Source organism: Lepisma saccharinum, chromosome 23 (assembly GCF_977018435.1).
Source record: "Lepisma saccharinum chromosome 23, izLepSacc3.1, whole genome shotgun sequence".
Lineage (NCBI taxonomy): Eukaryota > Metazoa > Arthropoda > Insecta > Zygentoma > Lepismatidae > Lepisma > Lepisma saccharinum.
This window is the reverse complement of record NC_139251.1, coordinates 48915520-48921519: the sequence shown is the minus strand read 5'-3', so window position 1 is coordinate 48921519 and position 6000 is coordinate 48915520. Positions and strand designations below refer to the sequence as shown.

The window sequence follows — 6000 nt, the reverse complement described above, 5'->3', positions numbered from 1 at the left end:
TTTACATGACAAGAAACTTACACTCAATTCCCGGAGTGGATCCCGGGTTCGAATCCCTACCTGGGCTTGGGTGTTCATTGTGAATGTCCTTTCGTTAATTTCATCCTATCATTACTCACTCTCATCTTCGCGATTAGCCAAAAGTAGCAGAAAATCGAAGAAAATCAATCGATAAATCGATAGATTCCCAGAATGTATAATCTCATGTGACATTTTTGATCCTGAAAATGTCACTACATGAAATGTGTTTTGTAACTCACCTGGTATCATCAATGAGAACCCTGGAGAATATATTTTTGATATTTGAAATAATGGGTGTTCCACCATCACCACCACACATACAAATCTTCATTGTACGATTGAATACACAAGGGCTGAGTTTAACGTTTACGAAGGGTACATATTTTTATACTCCTTGGATATTATTTTAAAATTTTGAATGACATTTATATAGACTTAAAGTGCAGCATACATCTTCACGAAAAGTCTAGTATGCAGAGGAGAGATTACGTACAATTTAGGTTATTTGAAGTCTCTTCCCGAAAACCGATTTTGTTACGAATTGGATAAATGGAATATTTAGAAAAAAGTTGCATCAATGCGCTACACAAGACTTCTAACTGAAAACTCTGGCGTTACAGACGTCCCCACAGAAACTCCTCACGGCACACACACACAGCTACGAGTAATAATATGTGTTTGATTCACTTTTGCTCCTGGTGACTTTTGAACTGAAAGTCGTGAGAAGATGAGATAAATATTGTTATGAAATTCTTATCTAACAGCTTACGTAAATTCCTGGCAAAGTTATGCTTCGTTCATGCAAATGCGATGAGATAGTAACAACAGACACACGTTTTATTTCTTCGGTTATTGTGGTTCAAGACTTTATTTTTCCTCATGTATGTTTGCAATTGACTGAAAGAAGGAGTGTGGAAGAAAATTCTGGGCGACTATAAGTTATAAATACTCAGACAGGTACGTGGTATTCTTATTTGCACAGAATTTTCTGAGGAGGAGTATTAAATGTTATTTTTTTTATAAAATCTTACGGTATTTCCCCCTGTATAAGGCACCTTACCTTTCAAATTTGTAGTAATATGTACGTCTACTTTCAAGAAATAATTTATGTAATATAACTAGAAAAGAATACATTTTACTATACTTCGTCAAAACCCAGACATTCATCTCAAGTGTCATTTGAAACCTCTTCCAAATCAAAATCTGAGAATTCCTTCGTGCAACAGCAGCTGTGATCGTTGTTGACAGCGCATGCGCATCCACGTTTGGGAAACCTACTTGACTGAAATGCTCTTATGCACAGCAAGGAAGCAAGAAAGAAATCGTCTAAATCAGAGCAGATGAAATTTCCTGAAACGAAGGTCATCAAAAAGTGGGTATCGGCGTAAAAGACGCACCCTCTTTTTCAGACCTATTTTTAAAAGAAAAAAGTTCGGGTTATGCGCCGGAACATTATTTATCAAACTAAGGAACTGAAAATTATACGAGGGAGAATCAAATGAAAACCGCAATTATTTTTTCCCACTATTTTAATGCACGCATAATGTTTGATTGTACATTATTTTTCTATATAGTCTCCTCCCAGTTCAATCCACTTACGCCATCGGATAGGTAGTGCTTCGATACCGCGTGAGAAAAATTATTTCGGTTGACTGTGTAGCCACTCGTGTGGACGTCTTCATCAGACTTGAACCTCTGCCCTCCAAGGTACTCCTTTAATGGACCAAAAATGTGGAAATCAGATGGTGCCAAATCTGAGTAGTATGGCGAATGTGGTTTTCATGGTTCCACGAGCAGAATGAGGACGGGCGTTATCATGTAGAAGCAAAACACCTGCACTCAGCAATCCCCTTCGCTTTGTGCGTATCACTGGCCTCAAATGGTTCTTGAGAAGGTCGTGTAGGTGGCACTAGTCACTGTCGTACGTGGGGACATATAGTGTTCTAGAATAGGACCTTTCTTATCCCAGAATAAAGTCAACATGAGGGCTGGCTGCGAAACTTCTTTGGTTTCGGCGAAGGCGAATGTCGCCATTTTTTGCTTGCACGTTTCGTCTCCGGTCTAAAATGGTGCACCCAACTTTCATCCCCGGTGACAATGTGAGCTAGAAAATCCTCACCTTCCTTTAATAATGCCTCAGCAGCTCTAGACATGCGTCAACCCGACGGACTTTCAGTTACTGCGTCAGCTGACGCGGAACCCACCTGGCGTACACTTTTCTGTAGCGGAGTTCATCATGCATGCCAATTGCTTGCCTCAAGGAATTTAAAGAAATATTTTCGTTTTTTTGTAACGGTACAAAAATTGGAATGGGACTTAATAGATATAGACACTACTGCAGAAAATGACCAAACAACTATATTTATAGGCAATTTAGCTGGTCGAAAACACCACCAATAACGCAATGAATTGCAGAGAATATCAAAATAAAAATGAAGTTAAATATCTGTGAAATGAGTTACTAAATAACGTGTTTCACACAAACATATTTAAATAGCAATTTCAAAAGCAAAATCGACAAACCTAAATGTTGTTAAGTATTAAGAGCAAAATTCCTTGCTCTGATTTTAAAACTTTCCTCTAGTCATGTTTCAACGCAAGAACAACATGCGGATCACTCTGTTGCTTTGATAGTTTAAGATATTAAAAAAAGGCTTTAGAAAACAAAGAGCATCACGAGAGGGTCTGCCTTAGAAATGACTGTGGCTACAGAACCACATCCATAATTGCTTTGAATTGTAATAAGTTTTTCCCCCCAATATGAAAGATTCAAAATAAGAGGGACGACAATTGATTGCCTGTATAGGAAATGGAAAGGAATTTCAAGACATTCTACGTGCGTTTGCTCCACTAAAACTTAGTGCAAAATTGGATTTGATGTCTGAATGGTAAGGCAAGAATATACGAACAAGGGAGAAGAATATACCAGTTCCTTCCAGATATACATGAAAGCCTGGGATTGAAAGTTTTCCTCCCTAACAGACGACTTATTCTTATTCTAACTTAGCATGCGCCGTATGATAACCTATTAACTAGAACGGGTCAAAAGCAGGGCAGTTAGTGCTGACCTTACTACTAAATTGAAGACACCCCTGACTGGACGAATGGCAAACAACAAATACTTCGTGTACACAACTAAGAAATCAACTTCCGCGCTGAGACACAGAACCCAACGCTGACCACGTTTGACAAATTGTTAAACATCATCTCTCTACAAGAGAAGAAACGAAATCTGAACCCGATCGGCCAACAATTAGCCAACCACGTGAGTAATCATAAGAGTTAACAAAATAACCAAGAAGACCCACTAAAACGGAATCTTTTCCCATCTGTGTTGGATGAGGATTAAGAAATTTCAGATGGCCAGATAAATCCACAAAATCCCTCAAAATAAATACATTATTTTGTGTTAGTAGGATGCAAAGCGGCAGTGGAAGTAAGGTGCATACGACAAAGACACCTCATTGGAGAAAGTAACGAATTTGCATGATTCGAAAATTTTCAGTATTCATCACCTCCGCAACAAGAACCTAAAAAAGAAAGGAAGAAAACAATCAAGTTTTGAAAGCACGTGTGTTATTCTGGAAACGGAAAAATATACCGAAGTGATGGGCTAACTAGATATTCCAAGCAACAACAACTACACAACCAACCAATCAATAAAAATAATCTTAGTAGATAAAACACTCAACATAAGACGAGCAAGAAAAGAAAGCACACCATCACACAAGAGAGTCACTATTAGAAACCTATGGACACAAAACTTACAGACCCCGCTCTCAAATGCAAAGGGTAAGAAAGCTTACCAAAAAAGAGAAGCGGACGCATGCAGAACACAAAACGTTTATCTCTATACCGAATTCACAAAGTCATGTGAGAATTAAATAAGAAATGAAGAATAAAGATGGGAATAATTTACGCAGATTAATTATACATTTATAGCTGCGGATTCGTCTACAAAGCTGCAGCAGCAAAAAATGAAAACAGCACAAGAAATGACGACAGTAATGAAATAAGGTGTAGTATAAACTGACACACACTGTGAAATGAGTGATTAAATGGTTTATAAACTATGTAGCCTGTGTCTTCTGAGAAGTTATTGTTCAATAGAATAAAGACGATGATGCCAGTGACTGATTATCATTATCGGTTTAAAAACTTAAGATGCATGGAATATGCCCTCTCATATGTAGTGAAAACGATACATGGAAGTATATGATTTAAATTATTGTGGTCGTCATTGAAAACTTTCATACCAAATGGTGGTCTAATCAGTTCCGCCATTTAAAGAGGAGAAACCTACCCGCTGAATCTCAAAACACGTATAAAGTACTAGACCATACGATTTTAATTAAGGATTTAAAATACATATCCTCAGTCATATCATAACATATTGTTTACGTCTTACACACGAATTGCTGTGTTGAAGTGAAGAAACCAAAATTTGAAGATAAATTTAGTTTTTTTTTTCTAAACGATACAATAATCGAAAATAGACTTAGTATAAAGTACTCATTTTTAACATTTTATTTTAACATTAAGCAGATAAGCACATTCGATAATATTTTGTCCTTATTCTCTTATGAATTGCGTCTTAATGAAGAATCAATATTTTTTAAAAAATATTATTATGGTTTCCCGTAACGGTACAAGTATATAGTACTGGTATATAAGATTTAATTTTAAATAAAACACATTTAAACTTTCACATTCGGTAACATTGTCTGTATATTCTCCTAAGAATTGCGCGTCTCAATGAGGAAATAAGACTTTCAAAAATATTTTCGGAATTTTCCGTGACGGTACAAAAATCGTAAAGGTATTAATTAAGAAATTAATCTGATGTATACCTTACACATTGTAAAGCATTTTGTCCATACTCCCCTGTAAATTGCGTGTCCAAGTAAGAAACCAAGAATTAAAAAATCTGGGTTTTCTATTACGGTACAAAAATAGAAAATGGATAAAATACAGGACGATTATATTTTATTTAACAATGAAACAGACATATACCTCTCACAATAGTTAAGATATTGTCTATGTTTTTCAATGAATTGCGTCTTAAAAGAGGAAACACGAATTTTAAAAATATATTGGTGCTTTCCGTAACGGTACAAAAATTGAAATGGGACTTAATATAACCTACTGGTACACATAACATGGATAAAGAATAAAATAGAAATAAACATCACACTTTCGATAATATTTGATAATATTTGTTCCATATTTACTTGTGTATTGTGTCTTAATGACTAATGAATAATTTTTAAAAAGAATTGGAGGTTTCTCGCAAAGGTACAAAATTGTGATAGGGACTTAATATATGGAACTAGTCCATGAAATTTTACGTAAAAATTAAACAGATATAAACCTCAGGCTTATCATAACATTTTGTTCATATATACAAATTGCTGTGTTGGAGTTAAGAAGCCAAAATTCAAAAATGTAATCCGGGTTTGTCGAAAAGGGAAAAAATATAATAAAATGGCTTAATATTAAGCACTCATGCAGAAGATTTTATTTAAACATTAAGAAGACATAAACCTAAGAGATTCGATAATATTTTGTTCATATTCTCTTGTTAATTGCGTGTATTAATGACGAATCAAGAAGATTAAAAATATTTTCTGTAAGGGAACCTAAATCTAAAAGGGACTTAATCTGTAGTACTGGTACATTAGATTTTATATAACAAATAAGGAGATATAAATCTCGCATGTTTGATAAAAATTTGTTCATATTCTGCTGTGAATTGCGTGCCGTTGTGAGAAACTAAAATTTAAAAATACATATATTTTTTCAAGATTTTCCGTAACGGTACAAAAATCGAAATGTAAAATAATGCGACGTACTGGTAAAACATAAGATTTTATTCAAAAATAACGTATATACATTTTTCGCATTCGATAACATTGTCTCCATATTCTCCTATGAATTGTGTTTCATAATTTGGAAACAAAAATTTCAAAAATATTTTCA

General features: G+C 35.0%; 1 protein-coding gene across 1 annotated transcript in view; it reads left to right on the top strand.

The window, feature by feature from the left end:
- The first annotated feature begins 843 nt into the window (after positions 1 to 843).
- The window catches only part of LOC146005334 (sodium-coupled monocarboxylate transporter 1-like), a 77722-nt gene continuing 72565 nt past the window's right edge, over positions 844 to 6000 (top strand). Inside the window, exon 1 of the mRNA XM_083144504.1 lies at positions 844 to 978. The gene's annotated coding sequence lies outside the window, so the exon portion shown is untranslated. The remainder of the gene's footprint in view (positions 979 to 6000) is intronic.